This window comes from Dreissena polymorpha, chromosome 13 (assembly GCF_020536995.1).
Source record: "Dreissena polymorpha isolate Duluth1 chromosome 13, UMN_Dpol_1.0, whole genome shotgun sequence".
Classification (NCBI taxonomy): Eukaryota; Metazoa; Mollusca; class Bivalvia; order Myida; family Dreissenidae; genus Dreissena; species Dreissena polymorpha.
In genome coordinates, this window is record NC_068367.1 from 49,547,321 (window position 1) to 49,557,818 (window position 10,498).

Sequence of the window (10,498 nt, forward strand, 5' to 3'; positions counted from 1 at the left end):
CAAATATTTTTCGTACCAAAAATATTTTTTCGTTCCCAAATTTATTTTCATACCCAATTTTTTTTCGCAAAATTTGTGTACCAATTTTTTTTCCGTATCAACATACAAAATTGTGGTGATGTAGATAAACTTAACTTGATGCTTTTATATCCATCCTCTCAAAAGCATTGTCACACCAGTACTGTCAGTACTTCGATTTCCATAAGTTAACTAATTTATAACGAGTGCTTTATAAAAACTGGTCTAAAAACTACACCACAAACGTCAATGCCTCCAGTGAGGTTTGAACTCACGACCCCTGGTTTACGAGACCAGTGCTCTACCACTGAGCTATGGAGGCATGAATTAAGTTTTAAGTTTAGCATATTCATGTTTAAATTAGGTCCTTATTTGTTTAATGACTGCAGATATAAGCTATCTTTTAATGGTTTATATATTCCTCATATTTGTTTTTTTTTTCAAAATGAATACTGGAGAAGATGTGCCTCCATAGCTCAGTGGCAGAGCACTGGTCTTGTAAACCAGGGGTCGTGAGATTGATCCTCACTGGGGGCAAAAATGTTGATTGTTTTTTTGTAGTGCAAATATCTTTATAAAAATGATTATACCAATACTAATTGTTAGCATTACTAGTATTTTACGAGGTTACGTTTGAGTGTTTAATCATTACTAAAATCATTTTACTGTGTTATTAAAAGGAAACATCAGTAAAATAACAAGTCAAAATAATATGTCGAGTTAAAGAAAACATTATGAAGATAAGGTACAACCCAATGTATCTACAATAATCAGGTCATCCCATACAGCATCGATACAGAGGTAACTATATACTAGTTTCACAATGTTTTCAATAAGTTGTATGTTTAGTTATTTATAACGATCGCTTTATAAGAATTGACCAGCCCTTTCTCTGAGTAAACTTAATGCCAAACAACAACTCCTCCAGTGAGGTTTTGAAATCACGACCCCTGCCGTACGAGACCAGTGCTCTATCGCTGAGAAAATAATATCCGTTGTATTGCGCTGAAACAAACTTCCGGACAAACACCTGCAATTCAAACACTTGCTGGAGGCAGATTTTGCCGATGAGATGTCATATAAAGATCCGAAACAACAAGTTCCAGGGCGAAAACGCAAGAGAAACAAAATACATATACCATTATACAAACGAAATGATGGTGGATAAGCGACACTCTGCGAAGAGCACAGCCCAAAATTGCAAGACAGGCATTAAGCTAAGAGGAAGGCCAACAAACTCCTGATGTAGACGCCTTGAGAAAGCTTGGGTCATGGAACAACAGGCGTTAAGTGTTAAAAGCCATATGCTTCGACTGTAGTGAAGATGACTTAGAGGACTTAAAAATTAGTAAGTATGCATAACTATGTGCTACCCTTGGACAGGCTGAAATAGGCGTATAGAGAACCTATCCAGTCTCATAATGAATAAAGTCTGCAAAGTGTTGAGGTAGTTCAAAGATTCACATTCAGGAAATCGCACTACATAATACTGATACAGCATATTTGATATTATCTTGGTTTCGCAATCTCTCATTGCAATCCTTGCAATCATGCATCTCATTCACTCTATTTTACATCTTATTCCCGTGAACTTGCATCGTGTTTTCGCGTTATCACGCCTTGAAATTGAAGGGTCGACCGTGTAAAATAACGATCCAAAAGGGCGAGAATACGATGCAAGATTGCGATATGACGAAGCACGATTGCGATAATGCGAAAATAGATTGTGAGGTACATTTCCAAATTTTGCCTCGTGTATTCGTATTTTCGACCTTTATATATACACCTGCGAGAACGTTAACATATGCTTCTATGGCACAATATAACGATGTGAGATCGCGATATGGGTTTTTAGAGCTAGCATCGAAATCTCGAAACCTTACATGTTGAATTCACTGTTAACGTGATCGCGCGTTCTTGTGGGATTCCCTAGTGGTTGCAATCGCGAACAACGTATGACCCTAACCATAACTAGTAATTTGATGAGTAATTTTGCGCTTAAATAAAGACACACGACAACCACTCCATTGTGGAATGCCTATGGGCAGTTTAAAATATGGCAGACACATGGCTAATTTCATATGACAACTTTTTATTTTAATTTATCAATCGATAAAAAAAGATTTAAAAAAAATGCTTTAATATATCTTTATTATAAAAAAATAAAAACAATAAAGCTTCTAATATGTACATTTTCCTTAACTTTGACCCAAAAATAAATCAAGTGCATGATGGCGCAGAACTGCCTTACGATAACCGACACATGAGCAGTAAGTTTAAACAAGATTTACATCCTTTTCTAAATATTATACTGTTTTTAAGGAACATATATTTTTAAAATGTGTTTCATTCAGAAGAGAAAGTTTGCTTATTTGAATATTATGCATACATTTTTTTTTATTCTAGGAGATTTTTCTATGGAACATGTAATTTCCCAAAAATTTGAACACATTCTTTAGGGGCGTTTCATGTCATTATATAAATGCGTTTTTGAGCACTTTAAAACAAAACTATGCATTCTAGAAATATGAAGAGTACATCAATAACCTTACAAAGTTAAGCTTTTATACACAGCGGCATAACATTGCCATGCACAGGGAGACATGAATTGCTAACTCGTTGAAATTATGCCAATACAATACAACGTTATGTTCAAGGTTGCAGTGTTGTAGCGGATATGGTGTCCGCCTAGCGACCAGGAGGTTAGATCCCCACTGTGTGAGCGTTCTTTCGATCTCCCCATAGACACCAAGTACTGATCCCAGGAGACGGACTCGATAGTGTTTTAAATAAGCATTAAGCTTTCTATGCAACCGAGTTTAAATAAATAAGTTAAAAAATAACGTCATGACGCCATACAGTGTTAAATCGGAGTTGACGTTGGAGATTTTGTTGATGCAAGACCATAACAACTTAAGTCAAGATCGGGTTCCGGAGTACGCTGATATTCGGTACATTAAAGATACGATTGTAGAAATGTGTCACTGTGTATACGCATGTAGCCGTCAAAACTTCAAATAATATGTGTCGTACGGGTATCTTTAAATAAAAATTGTAATGATAGTTTTCCTTGAAGGACAGTGTTATCAGTGTTTAAATTAAGAGCGCATTACATTTAATCCAGAGGTTTCGCCTTCAAATCACAGCTATTTTGGAATTCATCGACACTTTATTCAGCGTTAAGACATAAAAAGTCATCTGTAATCAACGAAACAGTTATGTATGTATTAAAGAACACATATGTTGCAATAATGACATAGGTGTACGGTTAACTTATTTAAAAGTTTTCCTTAAAGCTTATTAAAAAGTTTTCCTTAAAGCCACTTTAAAGAAAATAAGCAAAACGAGTGTGTTGGGCCATAGAATTTTACTTCTGTTCACCTTTTTTGGCAATTTCTTTCACTCATTTAAATTGTTTACAAATTGTGTGTATATGTTCTTGTGTATGTTTTGCCTTGTGATGTCCAATTTTCTCTCTAGGTCTCTCTAGCAATCACGATAGAAACACTTACAAAATGGATTAAGCAACTAGTGACACGCTATGTATTAATTCATATAACTTTGAAAAATGGCAAAATGAATTTCATTCCGTCCATACATTACAGTATTAATGATTTATTGCCTGAATCCATGTACATCAAACCAAACTGAAAGTGTTTATGAAAGACAAATGAAATTTACCAAGCTGTTTATGTTAGATAAAGTGAATTTTGAGGCGAGATACGTTTTATAAGCACTTGAAATGTTTACCGTCTACCCGTTTATGTCCGATAAGAGACGATAAGAGATCTTCAGATGCTCTTACAAGTTTATTTAATGCAAAATTGATAGGAATGTATCAGTCATATTTATTTATGAAGAAGCAAGCAAAATAAAAATAAAAATTACTTGTGACGGTAACGTGACTACGCCAATAATGTAAACGTATGAAGACAAATAAGTTAAAGTCCATTTATAATTAACACGAAATTTCAAAAGCAACAAAAGCGATATAATACGTTTTACAAATCAGTGAAAGAAATGAAATCTCAAAGAAAAGACACATCATGATTTTATTTTTTTTAATAATTACTGACGGTATGCTTTGCTGACGTGAGGCATATAAAGTCGTTATTCGTGTGTAACGTTTCGAAATTCCCCCAAAACGTTATGTCGTTATTGACGATATTTTTCAATGAATTGATGTAATGTAAACACTTGAATCTAAACGTCCGTCACTAAACTAGTTTAAAACACATTAAAACACATGATATGAATTCTCGCTTTAAAACTTGATCAAAGAACAACCAACAATACAATAAGAATTAAAATACTATCCGCTGTGAACGCTGGTAAGTAAAAGTACCAGTATATTAGGCCTGAACATCCTGGCGTGCAGTTTAAGGTAGCGCACCTCTAATGATTTCCCGCGATTTCTCCGAAGGTTGAAGAGCCTACTATTAGGTGCCGTAGCCTAGTGGTTAAGGCGATAAACTAGAAATCTTTTGGGATATTCCCGCGCAGGTTCGAATCCTGCCGACGACGTATACTTTTTTGCGACGCGTTTTATTAATTCTCTAACGTAATTTGATTTAATATGGCATATAAGCTATATTTATTGTTAAATATGTTGCAATTTTTATGCACATTTTTCAATTATTAAAATTAAAACAACGTTATGGCGAAATTGGGTGATTTACTGTTGAAAATACGAACCATGCATGTTGCATTTTTATTTTTATTTAAAAAAGTAAACGGTAAATCTGTCTAGTTCTTGGTCTTTTTGCTGTATATAGTGTTTCAATAAAAACTAAGTTTAAAATATGACTTAAATGATACTATTTTGAATTTTATGACACTTTGTTTTTAACCGACCCAATTTTTACTTGGCTGAAATCACTCACATTTCATGGCGCTCTTCCATAGATAAAAATTTGTAAAAAATAAATGTCTGTAAAAGAATACTTATTTCATCTTGTTTAAACTTTAAACACCTTTACAGCATCTGTACACACCAACTGCATGCCCATATTTGGAAATTTGAATGAATTATGGAACTTTTATATACCCCAGGGGTGAAAATAAACTGGACAAAAGCCGAGCGTGGGGGTGGTTTTGAAAAAATCGGTATATTTTTTTAAAAAGCATGGAAAGCCTACCTACAAATTTGCATGTAGTTCAGTGAAATGATGCTGATTAAGAAAATAATTAATTAGATTATATTTGGATATGTGCCCATTAGAGGTGCGCTACCTTAAGACAGTTTGTAGTCGATACGCTGATAGCCACTCGAGAAGTTTGCGGTGCAGTAATAAATGAAACATTATCGCTTCTAATTGATTTAATTTATAACGCGTTTGTAACGCTTAATTTATTGAACACTTCTGAATGTATATGCTGATTTTGTTAATGTGTTTAAAAACGTGCATCATTAACATTATTTAAAAAGCCCAGATCTAATGATGCGGCCACGAGGACATAGTATCAAGTTTTAATTTCTGAGCGACGAACCTTTTCTTTCCTTCTTTTAATATTTCGGTGTAAATTTCTAAGATGGGTTTTGACCAAAATTTCTGGCGTTAATTATATGCAGCGGAAACAGTGCCTGCCATTTAAATTGCGCTATAGTTTATGTCTTTCAGAGAATGCATAATATCAAAAACAGTTTCAAGTATTTGAGAACGAATTAAGTGATTATATGTTCTAATCAGTATGGTGTATATTTATTCACGGAAACAAATAACTGTTTTACTAAGCCTACACAAACAAATTAATATTGCGCCAGTGTGATTATACGAACGCATTTAATAGTGTATTAATCAAATTATAGTTAGTCGGTATGTATAATTTATTAAGAGATAATGTAAATTTCGGGGTTGTATTTATATTCATGGGCCAATCATGAGCCAATCAGGGAATTAAATAAAAATAAATATATCATTAAAAAACACGGAATAATTGCATTGCATGACTTATTCATAATCTATGATGTAGATGTATCGTTTTCAACAATTAATGACTGCAAGTAACATCCAAATCTGCAGAACAATAACATGTCTTTATATGTTGCCAACGTAACGAAAATACTCCTTAAAACGTGAATTGCATTTTAAAGGTAAGACTTTTCAATTATGCATTTTCAATACATTTTCTATCGTTTAGATGGCGATTGTTGTTATTTTCGTGTAGTTTTTATGCAAGTACGTTTCCTATATATTTAAGGTACTATTTCACATACATGTATATTAATTATTCATACTATTCGCTTATTTTCTGGTCAGAAATGTTGAAATCATGATGACCCCAATATAAACTGTTTAAATCCCTGAAACGTATAGATTTGTGTTGATTTTTAATTACTTCTTCATCGACATAAATTTCAAGCGGACAAGACTTAAATTTCTGCAGAGTTACATGATAATCTCAAATATGGGCGGGGCTCAAATAATAACAATGCCATTTTATTAAAGAAAGTGGGCGAAATAAATGTGTGCTATCAGTCAGTGTCCTTAAAAAACTGTCTTTTATCCCAAATTATTGGAAAGGCAATATTTGATCGTTTCATGACAGTTGAATTACAAAAATGTTTTAGAATGCATCCTGCTCTTAAATTTTGATTTCAGATTTTTAACCGATTTCTTTCTTAAAAGGGACAGTTTATCTTTAAGTTACCGGGCATTTATGGCAGGCCAACATGTTAAACTACCGCGCCTTACGTGTTATCAGTAGAAAAATAGGAGTTATCACCTCCATAAATCGAGAATGAGTTGATCTTGGATTGATCTTGTAAGGTAGGCTCTCGCTCCCCACCCTCGCAAACGCAATAAATTTGAGAATGTTTGATTTTTCAATCACGCTAACTGATTTGAAGGGCTTACTGATTTGAATAAAGACGTTTTCATTAAATGAATTTATGTCAATTTACAGTAATATTTTAGCTAGGCTTTTTTCCTAGGTCGTCAATATCGCTTTTTCCGAATGATAAAATAACATGTTTGTGTTTGTGTGCCCACACCATGGCCCAAAATATATAAGCCGCGCCTTAGTTCGCATGGACTTGGTAACACTTTGTGATCTCCTGTTACAGAAATCATCATTCCATCATAAAAATGTGTTGGTAAAAGCAAAGCGAATACACCTTTAACATGCACATTTTTTTTTGTTACGACGTTTAAGCTTGCTTTCATTTGATGATTTAGTGGTATATGTGCATGTGTTTATTTCAAAATATTTGGAAATTCCCGCAGCCAAATCCGCGATTGATTACGACGGAATAGTAATATCACGATATTTCATCAAAGCGCTGACTACATTAACTTTTGCTGTTTAAAATTTGGTATTACAATAAGTTATTTGTTGCAAATATTAATTGCAAAACCAATTAAATGTTATGTTCTTGATAAAAATTTAGAATATTTTCGAAATACAAATCGGTATGCGCTTTAGTATACCAGTTTTTAACATTAAGAAATTGAATAATTCTGAAAACATTTTTTTTCCAAATGATTGATCACTTTCAACTTCATATGAGTGTCAGGCAGATCTTTACTAATTGATAATTTATTTACGTTTTAAATATGACAATATTTTTTACTGACTGCATGTATAATATAAAGAAGTGAAACTCCAGCTGCTGGAGCAGAATTGAATTCTCATTATGAACAATTAGTTGGTTCTTTATTTAAGGCAAGTGGCCGATTGCCCAAACAGTACAAAACAGCACAATACAAACCAACATAAACACAAAATATGAATAAAGCTGGGGTCACCGCCTTGGAACGGTCAATGCAAAGCATTGGGGGTTTAAACCGGTTATAGAGCGCTCAACCTCACATTTGGCCAAGCAATATTCATAATAAATTAAAGTGTAAATAAAATTTAACGTCATAGCATTGTAACTCAAATTAAACAATAATAAAAGGGAATTAAAACGCATTCAATTTAATTACAATTTAATTACTCAATGGTATTGATTATACCAGAGCAACAGAGTTACAACTTTTTGACGAACGATCAAATGAAACTACAAACAAGTGTCAACTAAATTCCTTCTTTATAGAAAAAGATTTAAGAATATAGCGTCATTAAGTTAATAATTCAGATAATCATCGCGCAAATACAGGAAAAAGCAGCAATAAAGGGTGTAAAAATTCCATATAAACTTGCTTGGTTGTTTATGTGACTGCTAACAAATAAAATAATAATAATTTAATCAAACAAGAAACGCCTATCAGAGAGAAAATATAAATAAAATTGAACGTTATAAACCCAATGACCTATCCATGTAGATGACAACTGGAAAGTTGCTCGTATGACGACAAAAAATCCATGTACCCAGGAACAGAGAAAGATTTATGACGTAATTGACAAGCGAAGACACAATGACGAGAACAAAATCCAGGGGCAGTACTGTAAAGTAATAATCAAACTATTAATTGGGGGGGGGGCTACTGCAAAATTAAACTACTAATAAAACAAGTTTAGTCGATTAAATGTGTGAATCAAATGTATACAATTCCATTAAAGCGACATTATTGGAATCAAACAGTATATAGGTGTTTTGACAACTGACGACAGAAATGATTTGATGTACGATGTGAGTCCAAATGTAGTTTTCATGCAGATTTGTGCATACGACACAAAGACACAATTTTGTTCAATAGTGAAAAATGCCTTTAATATCACTAATGATTCCAAATTTTAAGAGAAGAAAGATATAGTGAATCAAAAACCATCAAACACGTGTTTTTAAGTACATAAGCATCGTATGCTTTTGATAAAAACAAGTTAATTAAATTGAAAAGTTTAATAAGAACATTTGGTTTAACATATTTTAATTTGCGGACACGCTTCAAAACATCTCCATAAAATGATTGATGGGAAATTCCATTATTTAAATGCCATTTTAAAGAAACCTTATATTTTGAAATTAAATCAGCATACTAAGAGTAAAATTTAGCGAATATACTTCTTAGGTTATGATACAAAAAGCCTTGTTTAAGCAATTTTTTGTTGTCAATGTTATATTACGATCATTAAAATCTTTAATACATGAACATGCTCTGGCATAACGTACCAACTGCGAAATGTAAATACCATAGGAAGGTCCTTTAGGGATGTTGCCATCTAGGAACGGAAAATTCACAATACCAAAGTTAAAGTCGTCCCGTTTGTCGTATAAACTAGTTTTGATCAAATTATTATTAATAGTTAAATGTAAGTCTAAATACGCAGCGTCTGTATTGGATATACACGATCTATTTAAGACTAGTTCTTTTGGGTAGATTTTGTGAATATATTGTTCAAATAATGGATTATCTAAATTTAGTATGTCATCAATGTACCTACTAGTAAGGTTAAAACAATGAATCAAATCTACTTGCTTAGTTTTAGATAATTCTAACATAAATTCGCTTTCATAACAATATAAAAAAGGTCAGCTATAAGTGGCGCACAATTAGTACCCATAGGAACGCCCATGATTTGTTTAAATGTTTACCATTAAATTAAACAAACAAGTTATCCGGAAGAAAAGTAAGTGCTGCACAAAAGTCAAGACCAGTCCAAATGATGTAATTATCTTATATCTGATTAGTAAAAAAAGCTGTTTTAGTGTTCAAAGCTAGATACAAACACTTTTCTCTAGCAAAAGTTTTTTCAATCAAAGAAACAAGTTTGGGTTTTATTAAAGCGTGTGGAAGCGTTGTATATAGTGTAGAAAAATCATAAGTACTTACCTGTGACACCTTATATTTTTTCTTTTCAATTTTATCAATAACTTCTAAGGAGTTTTTTATTGACCAAAATAGGTTAATATTACTATTTTCATAAACTTTATTACAAAATTAAGCTATATGATATCTAATAGCACTCAATGCAGATGTAAGATACACTGATAATTGTTTGGTGGTACAAGACACTGAATTAGCGATACAATGACTTTTATATGGCGTCTTATGTAATTTAGGTATCCAGTAAAGTGATGGCAATTTCTTGTCAGTAATATTGACTATCACATTTAATTTTTTGCATTGGGCAATATGGTCGGCAATGATTTCATTAGGTTGCTTATTGTACTCACAATATGATGTAGTTTGTGAAAGTTCTTGTGAAATAGTTTGAACATAAAACACTCGTCATATTATTATAACATTATTAGCTGCCTTATCAGCAGGAACTATGACGAATTTCGATTTTAAGTCTTGAAGCAATTTACAGAGATTTTGTTTATTAAATTAAGGTGAATGTGGTAGGGCCAAAGGATTTGTATCACAAAAACATATTTTATTCATGGCCATACTAAATATTTTTGTTTTCCAATCATTGAGTGCAGTTATTTCAGCATTTTCCTTCCTGCACCATTAAGTGCAATAATCCTGTGTGGATGTTACGTTTTTCTTAATGCAGTCATCGAAATCAACAGGAATAGGCAGTCTGTACTTAGGGCCTCTGCGTAGTAAATTTCTAAGGTTTTTTTTTTGAATGAAATTAAGGTCCCCAG

At 32.8% G+C, this 10,498-nt stretch overlaps 2 non-coding genes across 2 annotated transcripts; one reads left to right on the top strand and one right to left on the bottom strand.

Moving 5' to 3' along the window:
• Window positions 1-268: 268 nt before the first annotated feature.
• Trnat-cgu (transfer RNA threonine (anticodon CGU)) lies at window positions 269-340 on the bottom strand. The gene has a single exon. It is a non-coding gene; the product is annotated as a tRNA-Thr (tRNA).
• A 143-nt stretch (window positions 341-483) lies between these two features.
• On the top strand, window positions 484-555 carry Trnat-ugu (transfer RNA threonine (anticodon UGU)). The gene has a single exon. It is a non-coding gene; the product is annotated as a tRNA-Thr (tRNA).
• The last annotated feature ends 9,943 nt before the right edge of the window (window positions 556-10,498 follow it).